The sequence below is a fragment of the Mustela nivalis genome, assembly GCF_964662115.1.
Source record: "Mustela nivalis genome assembly, chromosome: 4".
In the NCBI taxonomy this organism is placed as follows: Eukaryota; Metazoa; Chordata; class Mammalia; order Carnivora; family Mustelidae; genus Mustela; species Mustela nivalis.
In genome coordinates, this window is record NC_139023.1 from 53,658,230 (window position 1) to 53,681,263 (window position 23,034).

The following is a 23,034-nucleotide window of genomic DNA, read 5'->3' on the forward strand; positions in this document are numbered from 1 at the left end:
GGTTTGCTTTCAGGAGCTTTTTTTCCCTGAGCGCTTTCCATAGATTTCTGGAGGACAGGAATACAAATGGCGGCCTCCTGGTCTCCGGCCCAGAGGAGCCGAGAGCCCGGGGCCCCACTCCTCAGTGCGCCCTCAGAGAACAGCGCCCAGTTACTCCCATCTGTCTGACCTCCAGCCGCGCTCTGAGCTCACCGAGCCTGCGACCACTTCAAGGTAACACCGAGCTGTGAGCTTACTGTCGGCTCTGTCTCTGTAGCCGGCTTTCCTGTTCCAATACGCGCAAGCTCTGCGACACTCAGACACCCCCGATCCTTCTGTGACCCTGTGGGACCTGAGGCCACGCTGACCCCGCATGGGCTTCACCCCGGTTTAGCCTCTGGAGCGATGTCCCTCAGCGGAACAGACTTTTAAAAGTCCTGATTTTGTGCTCTGTTGCTCCTCCGCTTGCCGGGAGCCGGCCCCTCCCCCCGGGGTCTATCTTCCCATCGCTTTGGATTCACGTCTCCGCCAGTCCTACCTTTCAGAAAGTGGTTGTTTTTCTGTTTCCAGAATTGCTGTTCTTCTCTTCAACCTGCCGATGGATTTTCAGGTGTTTGCAATCTTTAGATAAGCTATCTAGCTGATCTCTGGCTAGCTGAAGAAGTCTCAGCCTGCTACTTCTCCGCCATCTTGACTCCTCCTCCTATTTTCCTTTCTTGATCTAGTTTAAATATCAAGATTATGATATCGTCACACACACAGAAAAAAGCTAAGTAGCTTTCCATTTTAATTGTTTGAAACAGTTTTTTAAGATGAATATCTGTTCCTCAAAGGACTGGTAAAACTTATTTGTTAAAATTGTCTGTGCTGGGGGCACCTAGGTGGCTCAGTGGGTTAAGCCTCTGCCTTCAGCTCGGGTCATGATCTCAGGTTCCTGGGATCGAGTCCCACATCAGGCTCTCTGCTCAGTGGAGAGCCTGCTTCCTCCTCTCTCTCTCTCTGCCTACTTGTGATCTCTCTCTGTCAAATAAATAAATAAAATCTTTTAAAAAAATTATCTGTGCTGTAAGACAGATATCTTTAATGCATATCTGGACTGGGGTTAATAGGTAGACAGAGGGAGATTTTTAATTATTATCACCCTTCTTTGATGATTATTCTTTTATTTACATTCTTTACATCTTCCTGACTCAAATTAGTATTTTAAACATATTTGTTGAGAAAACTGCTATTTATCTAATTTTGAAATCAATTTTTTTGTAGTATAAATATGTTTGTAGTGTCCTTTCTACTATTTTCACAGCCCTACTGGATACAAGTTACATACTTTTGTTTATTCTCATGCACCTTTTTGTTCTTACCAGTTTTCTAAGGGTTAATCTATTACCAGTTTGTTATCAAAAAACAATATTTAGATTTTATTGGTTCTTTGTATGTTTCCTTTATTTTCCATTTAATTTTTTTTGGGGGGGGGGAGTTTATTACTTTCTTTTTCCTACAACATTCAGGTTGTTTTTGTTGTTCTTGGTTTTTTTTTTTTTTAAGCTTTTTGAACCAAATAAGTAATTTGTGTTTAATCATTTACTGTTAAGAAATCCATTAAATGTTGATGCATTCTTCCAACATTTTGTAATTTCTCTGGATTTACACTTTAATTTATTAATCATTTTAAGTATAATTTCATTTTTTATTAACATATAATGTATTATTTGTTTCAGGAGTACAGGTCTATTATTCATCAGTCTTATACAATTCACAGCACTCACCATACTACATATCCTCCCCAATGTCCATCATCCAGCCTCCCTACCCCTTCCCCTGCCCAACCAGCAACCATTAGTTTGTTTCCTGAGATTAAGGGTCTCTTATGGTTTGTCTCCCTCCCCAGTCCCACCTTGTTTCAATTTTTTCCTCCCTTTGACCCTCAACCCCCCTGCCCTGCCTCTCAAATTTCTCATATCAGAGAGATCATATGGTATTTGTTTTCTCTGACTGATTTATTTTGCCTAGCATAATACCCTCTAGTTCCAACCGCTTCTCTCCCAGTCTTCTCCCATTCTGTCAGTTGTCTTTTCGTTTTGTGGACTGTTTCCTTTGCTGTGCAAAAGTTTTGAACTTGGTGAAGTCCCAGTAGTTCATTTCTTCCCTTGCTTCTCTTGCCTCTGGTGATGTTTCTAGGAAGAAGTTGCTGTGGCTGAGGTTGAAGAGGTTGCTGCCTGTGTTCTCTTCAAGAATTTTGATGGATTCCTGTCTCACCTTGACATCTTTAATCCATTCTATATTTGTGTGTGCTGTAAGAGAATGGTCCAGTTTTATTCTTCTGCATGTGGCTGTCCAATTTTCCCAACACCATTTTTGAAGAGACTGTCTTTTATCCATTGGATATTCTTTCCTGCTTTGTCAAAGATTAGCTGACCACAGAGTTGATGGTCTATTTCTGGGCTCTCTATTCTGTTCCACTGATCTATGTGTCTGTTTTTGTGACAGTACCATGCTGTCTTGATGATGACAGCTTTGTAATAGAGCTTGAAGTCTGGAATTGTGATGCCACCTACTTTGGTTTTCTTTTTCAACATTCTTCTGGTTCCATATAAATTTTAGGATTATTTGTTCCATTTCTTAGAAAAAAATTGATGGTATTTTGAAGGGGATTGCATTAAATGTGTACATTGCTTTAGGTGGCATAGACATTTTCACAATATTTGTTTTTCCAGTCCATGAGCATGGAACATTTTTCCATTTCTTTGTGTCTTCCTCAATTTCTTTCATGAGTACTTTATAGTTTTCTGAGTATAGATTCTCTGCCTCTTTGGTTAGGTTTATTCCTAGATATCTTACAGCTTTGGGTACAATTATAAATGGGATTGACTCCTTAATTTCTCTTTTTTCTGTCTTGCTGTTGGTGTATAGAAATGCAACTGACTTCTGTGCATTGATTCTGTATCCTGACACTTTACTGAATTCCTGTATGAGTTCTAGCACTTTGGGAGTGGAGGCTTTTGGGTTTTCCATATAAAGTATCACATCATCTGCAAAGAGTGAGAGTTTGACTTCTTCTTTGCCAATTTGGATGCCTTTACTTTCTTTTTGTTGTCTGATTGCTGAGGCTAGGACTTCAAGTACTATGTTGAATAGCAGTGGTGATAGTGGAAATCCCTACCATGTTCCTGACCTTAGGGAAAAGCTCACAGTTTTTGCCCACTAAGAATGATATTTGCTGTGGATTTTTCATAGATGGTTTGATGATACTGAGGTATGTACTCTATGCCTACACTGTGAAGAGTTTTGATCAAGAAAGGATGCTTTACTTTGTCATAAACTTTTTCAGCATCTATTGAGAGTATCATATGGTTCTTATTCTTTCATTAATGTATTTTATCACACCAATGGATTTTTGGATGTATAATTCCATTTCTGAAACATACTGTGGCTTTTAAAATATTTTCTTATTATTTCTAATTGAATTGCCTTTTGGTTAGAGAACATGGAATGCACTGAGTCTTTGAAATTTATTAATGGTTCTGTGTCTGAGTGTGATCATAGTGTAAATACTTCACATGTACTTATAAGACATGTCATGTTCCATCTTTGTTCAACTTAGAATTCTATCCTATCTGTTAGAGTAAGCTTCTTAATTGTGTTGCTTAAATATTGTCTATTCTTATGAATATCCCCTCATCTTGCTCTGTAAGTAACTGACAGGGGTTAACTCTCCCACTAAAATTGTTGATTTGACCATCTTTCCTTATATTTTGTCCTGTTTTTACTTCATGATTTCCAAGGATATTCCTTTAGGTGCAAATGGATTGTGATTGTTAAATCTTCTCAGAGAACTGTTCTTTACACAATTGTCCTCTTCTTCGATTAATACTTTAAATCTATGTTGTATGATATTAATATTGCTACACTAATTAGTTTATTTTCCCATCTCTTTGTTTTTAACCTTTCCATGTAGTTTTGTTTTTGTGGTAAACTTCATCAGCAGCGTATGGCTGAATTTTGTTTTTATATCCATCTAAAAATCTCTGTCTTATGAAGACTTAATCTACTTGTACAATTCCCAATACCTGATTTATTTTAAATTATTTCTACATCTTATTTTGTGCTTGGAGTTTACCAATATTTTCTTTGCTTTTTTATCTTTTTTTCTTTTTCTTGTCTCAATTAGGTAATGTTTTTTACATGCCTTTTTTATCCACCTGTAGATTTTATTACCATGGCCTTAGTTAACTTTTTAGCATACATAATTAGCTACACATTATTCTAATACTCTGAAGATTACAGTATTTTTGTCTCCCTCTTAGACATAAAAAGGATTTTAGCACTCTATATCCATCAAATGTCCATTTCTTAGCTTTATCTTAAAGAAAAACATGACATTGGCATTTTTTTTTACTTTGTTTCTTTTACATCAACTCTTAGATACATTTTCCAATACAATGTGCCCTCTATTGCATCTTGTATCCCAAGGCCTACCTATGCATTCACTTTTCTATACTCTGTATCTTTAATGATTCTTATATTGGTAATATTTGTCTAGTAAACTCTTGCACTTTTATATATCTGAAAATATATTTATTTATCATCAATCTTGAATAATTCACCTTGATTATTATTCTTGGTTGACATTTTACAATGGTAATTAAGACTCTTCTGGCATCTGTTTTGCTGACTGGAAAGTCAATTATAAGTCTAACTGCTGTTTCTTTCTAAGTTGTCAGCCTTTTATCTGTCATGGCTTTAAAGTTTCCCTTTCTCTCTGATATTTTGCAGCTTCCCTACAATGAGAAGACAGTGTTGAATACAGTGAATTCATCACTACGATCTTTTTTTTTTTTAAGATTTTATTTATTTATCAGAGAGAGGGGGGGACAGAGAGCAAGCACAGGCAAACAGAATGGCAGGCAGAGGCAGAGGGAGAAGCAGGCTCCCTGCAGAGCAAGGAGCCCAATGTGGGACTCAATCCCAGGATGCTGGGATCATTACCTGAGCCGAAGGCAGCTGCTTAACCAAATGAGCCACCCAGGCGTCCCATCACTACGATCTTTAATGCACAAATTCTCACTTCATGTCCTGCCAACCTAGAGCTGATTTTGTTAGAAAGTAAGACTTATGGAGTACCTAGCTGGCTTAGTCAGAAGAACATGCAGCTCTTGATCCTGGGGTTGTGAGTTCAAGCCCCTACACTGGGTGTAGAGGTTATGTAAATAATTAAGAACTTTAAAAAGGGGGTGAGGGACTTATGCCTCACTCCTCAAGTATCTCTATGAAGGGATGTACCCTAGAAAATGACATGCTTTATTCTTGCTTCATCCTTTACACACTCCTTGCACCTGATTTCTGGGTGGCAGGCATTACTTCACACTCTTTGATTGGATAGAACTAATCCATCATAAAGGCTATAAGCCCTGGAATCTTTTCCTCTTTCTGCATTTTGAACTGATATGAGACAGCAATCCTGGGTGCCTGGGTGCCTGTGTGCCACCCCAAAAATATCCATGGGTGTGATCCAACTGGAGATGGGGTACTCTAAAAGCAGAGTAAGCAAGGAATATCAGCAAACTTACTTGGCACTTGGCTGCATAGTTTGGCCTTGTCCTCCAACATAGCTGTTATATCAGTGGCAAAACTCACTTTTTTCTTTTTTCTTTCTTTTAAATTGACATATAACTCACATACTGTCACATTCCCCCCTTTAAACTCTACTATTCAGGGTACCTGGGTGGCTCAGTGGGTTAAGCCTTCCACTCAGATCATGATCTCAGGGTCCTGGGATAAGCCCCACATGGGCTCTCTGCTCAGCAGGGAGCCTGCTCCCCACCCCCACCCCCACCCACTCTCTGCCTGCCTACTCGTGATCTCTGTCAAATAAATAAATAATAAATAAATAAATTTAAGCTCTACTATTCATTTATTTTTCTGGATAGCCACAAAGTTGTACAATTCTACTATCTAATTCCAGAACAAGTTTAGCATGCCAAAAACAAACCTTGTATCCATTAGCAGCCACACCCCACCCTACCCTACTCCCAGCCCCTGGAAATCACTAATCCACTTTTTGTCTCTGTAGATTTATCTATTCTGGTCATTTCATATCAATGGAATCATACAATATATGGCTTTTGGTCTGGATTCTTCCACTTAATAAGGCTCACTTATACTTTCTCTCTCTCTCTCTCTCTCTGTCTCCCTGTCTCTCTCTTCCTGTCTTTGGGATCTATCCCTCAACTGGCTTCAAATATAGTAGTGTACAGAGAGGGTTATTTATGGAACCCAGAAAACCCCACATAATTTTTGACTACTTAGTTTCAATAACTATACTTCTAATTCCCAAGATTTATTTATAAAGCCAGTTGTTCCTTTTTCTGCCTAGTTTATTTTCCCATTAAAAAAAAAAAAGATTTATTTATTTGAAAAAGAGAGAGCACCACGGGAAGGGGCAGAGAGAAAGAAAGACTATGCTGAGCATGGAGGCCATCAGAGGGCTCTATCTCATGACCCTGAGATCATGACCTGAGGCAAAATCAAGAGTCAGATGCTCAACCAACTGAGCCACCCAGTGCCCCTATTTTCCCATTTTCAAATAAACTCTTTGTATTATAACACAGATACAGAGAAAAGTATACATAAGAAGTATATATGCCAATGAATTATTACAACCTAGTATGCAAATATTATCCCGAAATTCCCTCATGCCCCCTTGTACCCTTTCTCTTCTTCTTTACACTATAAAATAACAATATCCTTATCCTAACTTCTAAAACCACATGAGTTTTTCCAGTTTTTAAACTTTAGGAGGTGGAAATCATATGGTATACTATTTTGCATGTGTTGTGTTATTTGACTATAATACTTGCCTGTAATACTTCCACTTTTAATAGAAAATATCTCTGGGGTTTTTTTTTTTGTTTTGTTTTGTTTTGGTTTGGTTTGGTTTGCTTTGATGTCTTAAATACACACAAAAGTCTTTGTCAGACTGGTTCCTAAAATAATTTCATCTGGAGTGAATTCATGTTCTGATTTTTTTTTTTTTATTCTGTTCATTGTCCTTTTCAAAAAGCATTTTTTCATGTGTTTTAAATTTTGTTTACAAGCTTGTTTAAAATAGATACTTTCAAAAAATTCATTTGCTTTCATGTTATCTCTGTGTGTGATTTTAGTATTTCACACTCATACCCATCTTGTGTAGAAGTTTTCTAATTATCTCCACCCATCATCCCAAGTCTAAATCCAGGCCTGCACCCTCACAGTGGGACTGTCACAGACCCAGGTACAAAGCCAGGGAGCGCTGGAACGCAGTTCCTATTTATGAGGCTGTGCTTTTGTCCCTCCTGAATCCCTGTTCCCACCTCCACTCCTAAACTTTTCCTCACTCCACAGCTCACAAATGTTTAGAACCAGTCACCAATTACACATCATGAGACATTTTTTTTTTTTAGAAGCTCTTTTCACAAGTGGTAGAAACTGTGCAGCTTTAATCAATAACATGGCTGTGTTCCCCCACCTCATCAGGAGCATGTATGCAGAAACCAAGCCCTCTGCTTCAAAATGGAAAACCCAGAAGGTCTGTGCTGCAGCTGTCACCAACACTTGAGTTTAGAACCTTCCACTAAGTCTTTTACTTCCTTTTTTACTTGTTAAAATCTACTATTGTATACTTGGGACAAAAAGATATTTACACAGCAGGAACACGTTGCCCCATCTTAAACACATGTCTCAACTCTTTCCTGAAGTCATTATCAGCTAAATTATGGCAAAAATGCTCTACAAAAAGGGTTCACTTAAATGATCATCTAGCTACTTCACCCAAGAGATACTGGCTTTCCCTCAACTCTAACTCTTTTTCATCTTCTCGGCACGTTTCATACTGAGCATATTCTGGGGCTAAAAAGCTCTCACCTTCTTTCTTGTCCATTACCTTATATCTTTTTGATTATCTTCCTCTGTAAGAGTTTCTTCTCTAGTTCATACTCACTCTTTGAACTCCCACTCCGTTAATGTGTGAACCTCCCCAAATAAATCTCTGGTTTTGTCCCTCTCTTCCTCCTCTCTATACTCTTTCCTTGGGTGACCTGTGCTTTTACAGCATCAAGTACCATTTTTGTTTCCAAGCCTCTGCTTATACCACTGGTGCTTCTTCCTAGTTACACTCCCACATTTCCCATTGTTTTCTGGACATCTCCAGCTTGATAAACTGCTGGCTTCCAAAGCATATTCATCCTAACTCCCACTATTAGCTCCTCACCAGATCTGTTCTTTCTCCTTAGCATGGCCAATTCCCTTGGAACTTGGATAAAAACTGCTAAGGTAACTTCTCTTTTTTTCCCTTGGTTTAAACAATTAGTCCTGAAATCCCACAGGATACACCCCTATCCCCTTCTCATGGTTATTCTAGCTACTTCTCTAGTTAGAGCTCTAATTACCTCTTACCTGAACCATGTACCATCCCCCAACTCATTTCATTGACTCTAGTCTCTTTGTTCCCCAGTGCACCTGACATTCAGCCCTGACAGTCATCTTCCACCCTTCACACACTTACTTCAAAATGGCCAGTGCTTCCACAGGTCCTGCAGCATAGCGCACAACATATTTTGGCTGCCTTTCTAAAGACTCAGTGATGCCTGTGTGGCTCAGTTGGTTGTGCATCCAACTCTTGGTTTCAACACAGTCATGATCTCAAGGTGGTGAGACTGAACCCTATATCTGGCTCCCTGTTCAGTGGGGACTCTGCTTGGGATTCTCTTTCCATCTCCCTCTACCCCTTCCCCTGTACTCACATGCTCTCTCTCTCTCTCTTTAAAATAAATATATCTTTTTTAAAAAGAAGAAGAAAAAGTACTCAGTGACCTACAGAAATCTGTTTCTCCTAATGTATCTCTCTAACTATGCTTTCAACCAGTTATCCTGCTAAGCACGTCCTATGATACAGCCATGAATAACTTCTCTGTGTCCCCTTTATAAGACTCCTTCATTGTGTCACAACATCCTTCTCCCTGGAATTTCTTTCTTTCCCATCCCTGTGAGTTCAAACCTTCACCCTTCTTTATACCTCTGCTAAAAAGCCACTCTCTCCAATACTTTTTATCCCATCAGTTAAAATTAGTCTCTTCTACCCTGAAACTCTTCTAGAATTCTATCTACACTTCTATTAATCCCTGCCCATCAGCTAGGGTATGTATAAACATGTAGCATAATTGCTGTGAGACTATAATCCCCTGAGGACAGAGCATATTTTACTGAACTCTGAGTCTTTCACAAAACCTGGCACACTCACTGGCTCAGAACAGGCACTTAATAAGTGTTTCCCTGCTGATTGAATGTATTAAAGACATGGCAGAAGAGACTTTTTTGTCTTGAGCTGGAGACTGAATGAGTTAAAAAAATTTTCTCCTCTCAGATTCAATAATCCTCTGATTCTCAAAGTTATGACAAGTAAAAATACATTACCATAGAAACTTGTAGAATTTTCATTAATTGTACACAAAATTAATAGCATGACCAGCAACCTTTTGGGAATATTTAGGCATAGTTTATATCTAACCCTATGTGACCAGTATCACATAATCTCAAGACTCTGAAAGAAAGACTTGAAGCTGAAAAATACCTCAAGTTAACTCTGCATCTGGTCACACTATAGCTCAGTGAAGTGACTATCTCACTTGGCATCCACAGCTCAGACTTCACACTTCTAACAAGCATTTATCAAACTCTTTCTATAACAGCATGGGGAGGGTCAGTCTGGCCCAGTATGAGGTACACTCTTTGAAGGTGAGACTAGAATATTTAATGATATACTAAAATGTTTACATTTTTATCCTACAGGCAACACTAAAGGAACTTTTTCAGAGGTAAAGTCAGCATATAAAATTTAAAAATTCAGTTGAAAATTTGGCCTAGTACCATGGAAGGGTTGAATGGTTAGGAACACTTCCTCATATTCTAACATGTCCAAGAGCCAGATCAGGAATTTCAGCCACTGCTACCCCACACCAAACTCAATTTACAGCTAATATCTTTGCACTTATTTCAGAACATAACAACACATTTTCAGAAAAAAATCTGAGCAAAAACTGTAAATTTGCCTCTAGGCATGTAAATGTTATTGCATGTAAATGAGACATGGATTAATGTAACTAAATTCACAAAAACAATCCCAATTAGGGAACTGTATCTTGAGAAGGTTTTTTTTTAATCCAAGCACCCACAGAATTTACTGTTTCAACTCTGTTTTGATTTCTAATGTTTCCTCTCCAGTAAACACATGAGATTTCAGAAAACCATGGGCTTGAATGAAGGACATTGAGGTAATTTAAAGGATAATTAAGGAGCACATTGCCAAGCTTTCTGCCAACTCTGAGGAACATTTGTAACTATGCTTTCAGTGTGATGCTTACTATCTCTGAGGAAGATATTTTCTCTGTAAAAATCTCTGATCACTCTGATAGCATTTAAAGTAAACCTTGGGGCACCTGGGTGGCTCAGTGGGTTAAAGCCTCTGCCTTTGGCTCAGGTCATTATCCCAGGGTCCTGCATCGCGCTCTCTGCTCTGCAGAGAGCCTGCTCCCCCTTTCTCTCTCTGCCTGCCTCTCTGCCTACTTGTGATCTCTCTTTGTCACATAAATAAAATCTAAAAAAATAAAAATAAAAAAAATAAAGTAAAACTAACTGCACATATTCAGAAATCACTCCATCCTTATGGGGTGTAATAAAAGTAATATATAATTTTTCCTGCCACCAGTATCAGCTCTTCAACCTCCCAGGCCTAGACAAATTCCTAATACAGTAAAATGAAAAGCATTTCAATTTTTTATTATATGTTGCCTTTGTATTATCCACATACAAATCTTATATATCATTCTACATCTTCTATTGCTCCCTCCATAGACTAGTTTTAAGTGCTATTAAGTTATATTTAGCAAAAACAAACATACCTATTTAGTTACACACAACACACATAACATCTAAGAAAGTGCTTTCAGGCATTATTTTTCATTTTCCCATCAATTTGGTACTTATCCCAGAAAGATAAAGTCAATGACTACTGAATCTTTTCTTCTAGATCTGTGCTCTTTGTTTCTGTTCTGGGAGAATCAAAATCTATTGAACTATTCAGGTAATCATACCAGGAAACTACTCTAAGAAAATTCTATGAACAAATGATGGACAGCACAGGTTCTATGAAGGGTCATCATACACCACAGCCTATAAGGATAAAAAGTCATTTTGTGCCTATCTATCGCACTATTCCAAATACCAAGTTTCTTATGGTAATACTTAAACTATTCAAAAATAATTTTAGTTCAAGGACAGTTCTTCAAAATCCAAAAATTTACTTTTGTCTTATTTCTAAATTAATTGACAGCTAATGAATTTTATCTCTATTAATACTATTACTAGTAGTAGTAGTAGTCCTTTTCAGTAGATGTTATTGAAACAAACTCACTTCAAGTTATCATAAGCAAATCAAAAGAAAATTTACTGGCTTCTATGGCTAAAGGAATATTTTTTAGTAATTCACAGGGTTAAGGAAAAATCTATAAAAATGAAGGAGGAACAAGATGGCAGAGGAGGAAAAGACCTAAATACGATCAGGTCTTAGGAATTCAGCTAGGAAATTCTCAAACCATTCCAAACAGCTACAAACTCAACAGGAGAGAGAAGAGAAGAAGAGCAGTAATTCTAGGAATAGAAAATCGACCACTTTCTGGAAGCTAGGATGGGAGAAATAAATCTGAGGCAAAATTCAGGAAGATACCATGGGGGAAGGGGCTGGCTCCTGGCAAGTAAGAGAACAGCAGAGCACAAAATCAGAACTTTTAGAAGTCTGTTCCACTGAGGGACGTTGCTTCAGAGGCTAAGCGGGGATGGAACCCTTGCAGGGACAATGTGGTATCAGGAACTATAGGGTCACAAAAAGACTAGGGGTGTCTGAGTGTGGCAGAGCATCCAGGTATTGGAGTGGGGAAGCCAGATGCAGAGACGGAGCCAATGAGTGTGCCCTCAGCTTGGGATTACCTTAAACTGTGATCCAGTAGTCAGGCCACTGCACTTCAGGCAGTGACCAAACAAGCAGCAGATCCAGGGAGACTCACCTTTCTCCTCTGGGAGGACTGGTGCAGGAGTGTGCTACAAAAATCAGCTGAGTTTGGAGACCCCAAACGTGGCCATGCGCCAGAGATAGAAACATTCAGTCACAGGCCAGGTGAGCTCAGAGTGCAGCTGGAGACCAGGAAGGTGGGAGGAATTGACTACTTTTTTCTGAGGCCACATTGAGTGGTGGAGCCCTGAGCTCTTGTCTCCTATGGAGCTGGAGATTGGGAGGCCAACCTTTTCATTCCTGTCCCCCAAAGCTGTACAGAAAGCATCCAGAAAATAAAAGCTCCTGAGAACAAAACTGAGCAGATTACTTAGCCTGGCCCCTGGCGAGAGTGGTGCAATTCTGCCTCAGGCAAAGACATTTGAGAAACACTGCAACAAGCCCCTCCCCCAGAATATCAGTAAGAACAGGCAGCCAAGACAAAGTTCACTGATCAGTAAGAACTGCAGAACTCTAGAGCTAGGGGAAAGCAACACAGAATTCATAGCTTTTTTCCCCATGATTCTTCAGTTTTCAAAGTTAGATTTTTTAATTTTATTTTTTTCTTATTCCATTTTTTTAATTTTTCCACCTTCCTATTTTAAGGTTTTTTAACTATTTTATCTTATCAATACCTTTTTAAAAATCTTTTTAAATTTTCACTGTGATAGTCATATTTTATCCCTTCACTGTATTTAACCTTATTTCTAGTATACATATATGTTTTTTCTTTCTTTAAAACTTTGGGATACAATTTCCTCTAATAGATCAAAGTATATCTTAATCTAGTGCCTGGCTTTGTTCTAGTCTCCAGCCTGCTCACATTCTTTCCTCCTTTTTTTTTTTTCTTTTCTTTTTTCAACCCACTTCTTATCAATTCCTTTTTTTAGAATCTTTTTAAATTTTCATCTTTATGGTCATATTTCATCCCTTCATCATGTTTACCCTTATTTTTGTATATATAAAAGTTTTTCTATCTTTAAAATTTTGGCAGGTTTAGTTTCTTCTAACAGACCAAAATACATCCAAAATCAAGTGTGTGCCTCTGTTCTAGTTCCTAGTCATTTACAAATTAGATAGATACACACACATACACACACACACATATATGTGTATGTGTGTATATATGTATACATATATATACATATATATATTTGATTTTATATTTTAAACTGGTGGGGAAGAAATGGGGAAAAAAGGGAAAATATATATTATATTATGTATTATAATATTTATATATTATATTATTATGTATTATAATATTTATATATTATGTGATATATAATTATGTAGCATATTATTATATCATATTACATATTATATAATACATAATATTATTTTTATTTATTTATTTTTCCTTTTCTTCCCCATTTCTTCTCCCTCCAAGTTTGGGTCTCTTCTGATTTGGTTAGTATGTATTTTTTGGGGGTCCTGGCCACCCCTTTAGTATTTTGGTCTCTCATTCACCTATTCTTATCTGGATAAAATGACATGGTGGAAAAACACACCACCAAAAAAAGAGCAATAGGCAGTACCGACAGTTAGGGACCTAATCAATGTGGACATTAGTAATATGTCAGAACTAGAGTTCAGAATGATGATTATCAAGTTGATAGGGCTGGGCTCCAAAAAAGCATGGAAGATATTAGAGAATCCCTTTCTGGAGAAATAAAATCCCTTTCTGGAGAAATAAAAGAACTAAAATCTAACCAAGTTGAAATCAAAAAAGCAACTAATGAGGTGCAATCAAAAATGGAGGCACTTACTGCTAGGATAAATGAATCAGAAGACGGAGTTAGTGATATAAAAGACCAAATGATGGAGAATAAAGAAGTTGAGCAAAAAGAGGGACAAACAACTACTAGGCCATGAGGGCAGAATTCGAGAGATAAGTAACACTGTAAGATGAAACAATATGAGAATAATTGGAGTCCCAGAAGAAGAAGAAGAAGAGAGAGAGAGAGAGGCAGAAGGTATATTGGAGCAAATTATAGCAAAGAATATCCCTAATATGGCAAAGGGAACAAGCATCAAACTCCTATAGGCACAGAGAACCCCCTTCAAAATCAATAAAAATAAGTCCAGACCCCATCATATAATAGTAAAACTTGTAAATCTCAGTGACAAAGAGAAAATCCTGAGAGCAACTCGGGACTAGAGGTCCATAACATACATTAGAAATATTAGGTCTACAGAGACCTGGCAGGACAGAAAGGACTGGCATGATATATTCAGAGCACTAAATGAGAAAAATATGCAGCTAAGAATACTATATACACCTAGGCTATCACTGAAAATAGAAGGAGAGATAAAAAGCTTCCAGGACAAACATAAACTAAAAGCATTTGTAAACACCAAACCAGCCCTATAGGAAATATTGAAAGGGGTCTTCTAAGCAAAGAGAGATCTTAAAAGTAACAGAAAAGAAGGAATAGAGACAATATATAGTAACAGTCACCTTACAGGCAATACAGTGGCACTAAATTCATACCTTTCAATAGCTACCCTGAATGTAAATGGGCTAAATGCCCCAATCAAAAGACACGGGGTGTCAGAATGGATAGAAAAACAAGACCCATTGATCTGTTGTCTAGAAGAAACTCATTTTAGACTCAAAGACACCTCCAGATTTAAAGTGAGGGGGTGGAAAACAATTTACCATGCTAATGAACATCAAAAGAAAGTTGGGGTGGCAATCCTTATATCAGATAAATTAGATTTTAAGCCGAAGACTATAATAAGAGATGAGGAAGGATGCTATATCATACTTAAAGGGTGTGTCCAACAGGAAGATCTAACAATTTTAAATATCTATGCACCTAACATGTGAGCAGCCAATTATATAAACCAATTAATAACAAAGTCAAAGAAGCACATTGACAATAATACAATAATAGTAGGGGACTTAAAACCCCCACCCACTGATATGGACAGATCATCTAGGCAAAAGATCAACAAGGAAACAAAGGCTTTAAATGACACACTGGACCAAATGGACATCACAGATATATTCAGAACATTCCATCCCAAAGCAACAGAATACACATTCTTCTCTAGTGCACATGGAACATTCTCTAGAATAGAATTCCAGGAATTCAGTAAAGTGTCAGGATAGAGAATCAATGCACAGAATCAGTTGCATTTCTATACACCAACAGCAAAACAGAAGAAAGAGAAATTAAGAGTCAATCCCATTTACAATTGCACCCAAAACTGTAAGATACCTAGGAATAAACCTAACCAAAGAGGCAAAGAATCTGTACTTAGAAAACTAGAAAGTACTCATGAAAGAAATTGAGGAAGACACAAAGAAATGGAAAAATGTTCCATGCTCATGGACTGCAAGAACAAATATTGTGAAAATGTCTATGCCACCTAAAGCAATGTACACATTTAATGCAATCCCCTTCAAAATACCATCAAGTTTTTTCAAAGAAATGGAACAAATAATCCTAAAATTTATATGGAACCAGAAAAGACCCTCAATAGCCAGAAGAATGTTGAAAAAGAAAACCAAAGTAGGTGGCATCACAATTCCAGACTTCAAGCTCTATTACAAAGCTGTCCTCATTGAGACAGTATGGTACTGGCACAAAAACAGACACATAGATCAATGGAACAGAATAGAGAGCCCAGAAGTGGACTCTCAACTCTGTGGTCAGCTAATCTTTGACAAAGCAGGAATGAATGTCAAATGGATAAAAGACAGTCTCTTCAAAAATGGTGCTGGAAATATTGGACAGCCACATGCAAAAGAATTAAACTGGACCATTTTCTTACAGCACACACAAATATAGAATGATGAAAGATGTCAAGGTGAGACAGGAATCCATCAAAATTCTTGAAGAGAACACAGGCAGCAACCTCTTCAATCTCAGCCACAGCAACTTCTTCCTAGAAACATCACCAGAGGCAAGAGAAACAAGGGCAGAAATGAACTATTGGGACTTCACCAAGTTCAAAACTTTTGCACAGCAAAGGAAACAGTCCACAAAATCAAAAGACAGCTGACAGAATGGGAGAAGACTGGGAGAGAAGTGGTTGGAACTAGGGGGTATTATTCTAAGCAAAATAAGTCAATCAGAAAAAGACAATTATCAAATGATCTCTCTGATATGAGGAATTTGAGAGGGAGGGCCAGGGGTCATGGGGGTGGGGAGGAAAAAAATGAAACAAGATGGGATTGGGAGGGATGCAAACCATAAGAGACTCTTAATCTCATGAAACAAACTGAGGGTTGCTGGGCAGAAGCGGGGGTAGGGATAGGGTGGCTGGGTCATGGACATTGGGGAGGGTATGTGCTACAGTGAGTGCTATGAAATGTGTAAGCCTGATGATTCACATACCTGTACCCCTGGGGCAAATAATACATTATATGTTAATATTAAAATTTTTTTTAATAAAAAACTTAAAAAGAAGGAAAATCTTATTTTTATAGATTGTAAATATTTAAATGATGAAGAATTTAATTTAAAAAACTGAAGGACTCACTAACTCAGTGCTGCCAGGACTCTCTTAGTCTCTTTTCTCTCTACTTATCTCAGTTTTTTTACCTCATTCTCTCCCATAACTGGATTTTTACCGAGCGACCAAGGAACATGGTCATTGGCATCTCTATGCCTATAAAGAGCAGTTGAACAAAACAAGTAAGGAAGGATAGACTAATTTTCCTAGTATCCAAATACTGACCCTAGAAAGAACCTAATTAGGCCTACCTAGCTCTAGTATCAACCCCTTTGATGGAAAACTAACATCAGTCAGATCTGAGTCAAGGGGGAAGGTATGTTACAGAAAGTAAGGAGGTAGAGAAGCTCACAGGAAAAGCTAAAGAACATTAGCTCCAAAGCCCATTAAAAATAATAATTGGGGGTGTCTGGGTGGCTCAGTTGGTTATACAACTGCCTTCGGTTCAAGTCATGATCCCAGAGTCCTGGGATTAAGTCAGGACTTGCTCATTGGGAACCTTGCTTTTCCCTCCCCACTCTCCCTGCTTATATTCCCTCTCTTGCTATCTCTGGCAAATAAATAAATGAAATCTTTGAAATAATAACAATAATAATAATAATAATTGGTAACTGTGTAATTAAAGGTCATACAAGGAGACAAGGAGGCTCACAAATGAACATATGTTTTGATTAGCTTTCAAAAGTGAAATTATTATCAATTTTTTCAAAATCCTGAGATTCCTCTTCAAAAATTCTTATTTCCAGGTTTTCTTGAAAATGTAAAAGATCTGACCATATCCCCCAAATGTTAACAAGTATAGTAATCTAAGTATGCCCCTTTTCATTGGGACATGCCCTTTCCCATTCATGGTGGCCTATTTCATTCATTTCTGTCACTCACTTGGCCCTAAGTACTTCAGAGTATAACCCTGACTGGTACCGCCCTTCAAATTTATGGACATTATTTCTTTCCATCTTCTCAGTAATACTTTGCCATTGTATTATGCTCCCAAAGAAGATGTATTCAGTTTTCATGACATGCCCAAGATCACATGGCTAATAAGTTGAAGAGTTGAGACTTCTCAGGCTCATCTCAAATTTAGGGTTTTAAAGGAACAGCTTTCAATCTTCTTTTTAAGCTGTGAAACACTTCCTGTCAAATGAAATCCTGAGTGGATCACTCATATGTCAACTAATGCAAGCGGAGCTCTACAGATGAAGTAAGAGTGTACGGTTGGGAACTCAGATTGGAGTCCCACAAGCTGGGAGCTCTTCCACTTCACTTTCTGATTCTGTCACCATCCCTACTCCCACCCGCCCCGCACTGGCTCCTAAGACATTTTCACCGAGCACAGTGAGACACTTTCTTGTCATAACATAATTAAAGTGAGAGGTATGAGGTAGTCACTGGTACTCTGGGAAATCAATCCTTCAAAGAGATGAAGAGAAATACATTTACAATACACTATAAAACATAAATTAAATGTAATACATAATGGGGGGCCTGCATGGCTCAGTCATTAAGTGTCTGCCTTCAGCTCACATCACGATCCCAGGGTCCTAGGATCAAACCCCGCATCAGACTTCCTGCTCAGCAGAGAGCCTGCTTCTCCCTCTCCTTCTGCCTGCTGCTCTGCCTACTTGTGCTCTCTATCTCTCAAATAAAGTCTTTTTAAAAAATTATAGATGTGATTGTACTATATATTTTAATATTCATATATGTAATCTCAAAGAATGTCTACAGTGTAAAATAACATACCTGCTTGGAAAAGAGCCTCCAAAATTTTGGCAACCAAGTAACTCAGATGAAAAGGGGTATATCAGTCAGGCTTCATTTGGGAAAAGAGAAGCCACCCAATTATTCCATTATGAAGCAGTTAATATAGGAATTAGGATCTTCTATAGTCATTGGCAGAGCTAAGGGAACACAGATAAGGGTAGGTGCCTGTGAAATCAAAGCCAGCTTGGTCAGCATCTTGTGCTCAGCTTGAAACATCAAAGAGTTTAGGGCACAAAATTCCAAAGGAAGCAACTTTGAGTTTGCAATGGCCTCCAGAGAACACTGGCTTCTCCCACTCTTCTACCTTGCAAACCTTATGTAAATTCTTCTTATTAGCAAATTCAAGACGGGAACAATATGGAGATGGGGACAGGGATAACTATACTTCCCGATTTCTCTTCTGTAATGTGGAGAAAACCTTAGAGAGGAGCCATGGGGATGCAAAGTTGACAACAAACAATTCAAATAGGGGCACTTTAGGAACAAGTAAATTTGGACAAAGAAAATAATATATTCCTCATCTAGATGGTTATTGACTGAGGTGTGTCTCTTCAAACACATCTGGGGCTTCTGCTCTCAGTCAGTGCAGTATCTCCTGGTTTGTCTCTTGTTGAGATGGAGAACTGATGGTTAAGGAGGAAATTTGACCAAGAATTGTCAGATTCAGGATAAGTAGATGTGTATGGAGGCACAGAATGTAAATAATACATAAACAAAATGGACATTTAAATACCAGAAGACAGATAGATGTTAGTAGGACTTGGTAGGATGGAACTTTGGCAAGTATGTACTAATGGAAGCACAAAGCCTTCCAAAAAGAAAAAAAGAAAAAACATATGTATTATAATAAAGGTTGGAGTCACATACCATAGCAGAAGCTTCTATTTACCTACTCTCACAAGTCTCTTCTTTAAAAGAACAAGACAAAACAGAAACCCCACACACAATTTTTTTTAGCCAGGCACACAGCTTCTCAGAATAAAAGTCTACATTGCCCATGCCTTGGTAGCCCTGTGATTAAATGTCTGCCAATGATTATAAGCAGTCACATTACACAGAACTCTGAGAAATAATGCAGTCTTTCCCACTTCTTTCTTCCTACTGCCTGAAATGGGGATGTGATGGCAGGAGCTCCAACAGCCATTATATACCATGTAATCTTGGGAATGGAAGCCATAGGGTCAAGGATGGCAGAGGAAATAAGTAGGAAAAAACTGTACAAGCTACCTGAAAACTTCTTTTACATGAGAGAGAAATAAGCCTCTATCTTACTGAAGCCACTGTTGAGAGATGGGTCCTTGTTATAAACAGCCAAATGCAATTCCTAATTGATAGTGGGTTAAAGCCTCTGCCTTCAGCTCAGGTCATGATCCCAGGGTCCTGGGAGAGAGCCCTACATTGGGATCTCTGCTCAGCAGGGAGCCTGCTTCCCTTTCTCTTTCTCTGCCCGCCTCTCTGCCTACTTGTGATCTATGTCTGTCAAATAAATAAATAAAATCTGTAAAATTAAAAAAAAAAAAAAAGAAAAGAAAAGAAAAGGAAAGGCATTGGGAGGACCAAGTCATGATCAGAAAACAGACAATGCTAACTGACCTTAACACAGAAAATTGGAGATAATCATTAAATATCAAATATCTCTATTAAATATCAATTATTAAATATAATACTCTCATTCTCAAAAAACTGGTTTTTCTAGGTCACAAAAGCAATCATGTCACTTCCCTGCTCATCTCCATTTTCTGAGAATAAAATTCAAACTTTGTAACCATGGTCTGCAAGGCCAGAAACCTCTCTCTAGCCTTGTCTCTGTCTTCTTTCTCCATCCTCCCTGCACTGCACCACTCTACATCTGCAGATGCAGAGGCCCACCCTGATCAATCTGGAATGTGCTGCCTATCTCCTTCTCTCCACACTGCCTTTCTAGTATAAATCCCTTGGTCATTACTTTCCTAGAGGAATCCCAGATCACAGACTTTGGTGTGAAATCTTCTCTGAATACTGTGAATATTCAAAAAATGGGAATGTTGCTTTCAGGTTCAGGAATTAGAAAAATATTAGTTGTAGAGGTGACATTTTAATTGGGTATTAAGTGATGAGCAAACTTTTGCAAAGCTAAGGTACAGGAAGGAAAAAGCATATATCAGAAACATGAGCAAATGTCCAGAGGTGAGGGAACAGCAAGTGATATAGCTTGGTCATAACACTGGCTACACACATAAGGCAACCTTGCTAGGGAGAGCTCAAAATCACTAACAAATTATGTGCAGCTAGAACATTTAATAAGAATCTTCTACATGTAGAGCCTTATGCTAGCTCACTAATTGTAAAGTCAGATTCCTTAAGGAATTCAAGTCTACTAGGAGAAACAGATATGCAATAGGTCATCTCAATATGTTTTGGATAAATATCATGATACAGATATACATGGTGTGCTCTAGGAGCTCATGACAGGGACTATGCTCTTATTTATTAAATGTCTAATACACTATGCACTTTAGACACATTATTTTACTTAAGATTCATAGCAGCCGTTGATGGTGGGTATTTTTATCTCCAAATTAAATGATGATAACACTGTGATTCAGAGAATTTAGGCAACATTGTCCAAGGTCACACATAAATTAGTAGCATTCTTTCCACTACATCATGCTAAAAGGAGTTTACTTAACTTGGTGGACAATGAGGTGTCATTGAAGGGTTCTGAGCAGAGAAATGAAATATTCAGAACAATGCCTTAAGAGGATTAATATGGTAGTGATTTAAAAAAAGAAAGGACAACAGAGAGACCAATTAGAAAGCTATGGAAAGTCCAGGATTGAAATGTTGATCTTCAGAACTGGCTGCTTAAAAACAAACAAACAAAAGGCTACAATTATGCTATGTGCAGCAGTCATGAGCACTGTTCACCATGTATGTTCACAAAATCTTCTGTTTCTCTCCCTTCTGGGCATTTGATAAGCTTTCTCTTCCTTGTCCCCTTTGAGTTAAGTGCAGTCACACGACATGCTTTGGCCAATGAAATGTGAGTAGAAATTACAGGTTTCACCACATTGTCTGTTCTCCCTTACGTAACACCAATGACAAATGATGCAGAGAGCACTGGCCAATTAGCCTGGAACCTGGAGTAAGAATGATGTGGAACAAAGCCCCCTCTGGTTTACCAGGGACAAGAAGCATTAGTGAGAAACAAAATTTGTTTAAGTCACTGGACTTGGGGCATGTTTGTTACTACAGCATAACTCAGCTGACTCTAATTGATACCACATCTCTTCCTGAGACTTACTCGTTTCCAGACCTGCTTCTCAAACTTTAATATACATGTAATATCTGGAGATATTGTTAAAATGTACATTCTGGTTCAGTAGATCTGAAGTGAGGCCCAAGAAACCACATTTCTAAAACAATCTCCCAATCCCAGGTGATGTGGATGCTGCTGGTTCACACTTCTGGGACTGCAAGAATCTAAAACTTCAATGCATGAGAACATAGCAAATAGCTACATATGGCCTTCCCGCACTACATAGGAAGGAGTCCATATGGTGTTGTTTTGTATTCCCACTGTAACTCAAAGGAAACTTTCACAATATTCGGAGCCCTTCATGTCCTACAAATGAAGGAAGAGTATGGTCCTCAAATTCCTTGCAGCAGTAACCCACTTAGGTGGCACCAACCTTGACTTCCAAATGGAACAGTACATCTGCAAAAGGAAAAGGGATGGTATCTACATCATAAATCTGAAAAGAACCTTGGAGAAGGTTCTTCTGGCAGCTCATGCCTTTGTTGCCATTGCAAACCCAGCTGATGTCAATGTCATACCATCTGGGAATACTGGCCAGCAAGCTGTACTGAAGTTTGCTGCTGCTACTGGAGCCATTCCTATTGCTGGCCTCTTCACTCTTAGAACCTTCACTAACCAGATCCAGGCAGCCTTCTGAGAGTCGAGACTTCTGGTGGTTACTGATACGAGGGCTGATGACCAGATTCTCACAGAGACAGGCTAACCTGCCTACCACTGCCCTGTGTTAACGAGGATGCTCCTCTGAACTCTGTGGACATCACCATCTCTTGCAATAACAAAGGAGCTCACTCGGTGGGTCTGATGTGGTGGATGTTGGCCTAGGAAGTTCTGCGCATGTGTGACACCATTTCCCATGGAGACCCATGGGAGGTCAAGCCTGATTTCTATTTCCACAGAGACCCTGAGGAGATCAAAAAGGAAGAGCAGGCTGCTGATAACTAGGCCCTGACCAAGGAGGAATTTCAGGGTGAGTGGAATGCTCCAGCTCCAGCTCCTGAGTTCACTGCTACTCTACCTGAAGTTACAGACTAGACTGAAGGCATGCTGGTACCTTCCCTGCTGAAGACTGGAGTATGCGGTCACTGCTCAGGCCACTGAATGGGTAGGAACAACCACTGAGTGGTCTTAAGCTGCTCTTCCACAAAAATAAACAAAATGGAAAAGCATTCTTAAAAAAAAAAAAAAAGCTACAAAGCTACATTTAAATTAACTATAATTAAATATTCAGTCTCACAGTCATACTGGCCACCTTTCAAGTGCTGAAAAGCTCCACAAGGCCAGCGGGCTACTGTATTTAATGGCAGAGACCTGTTTAAACATTTACATCATCACAAAAAGTTTTATCACATGGTGCTATTGTACAGCAGTATCCAGAAACTTAGTGACAGTTAGCACCGGCATCATGGGGGACGGACATGGTCAAGATAAAGGCAAGCGGAGCTGCTGGTATCAAACA

General features: G+C 38.5%; 1 pseudogene across 1 annotated transcript; it reads left to right on the plus strand.

Moving 5' to 3' along the window:
* The first annotated feature begins 21,875 nt into the window (after positions 1-21,875).
* On the plus strand, positions 21,876-22,734 carry LOC309862911 (small ribosomal subunit protein uS2 pseudogene; annotated as a pseudogene). The gene has a single exon. The product of its transcript is annotated as a small ribosomal subunit protein uS2 pseudogene (transcript).
* Positions 22,735-23,034: the final 300 nt, after the last annotated feature.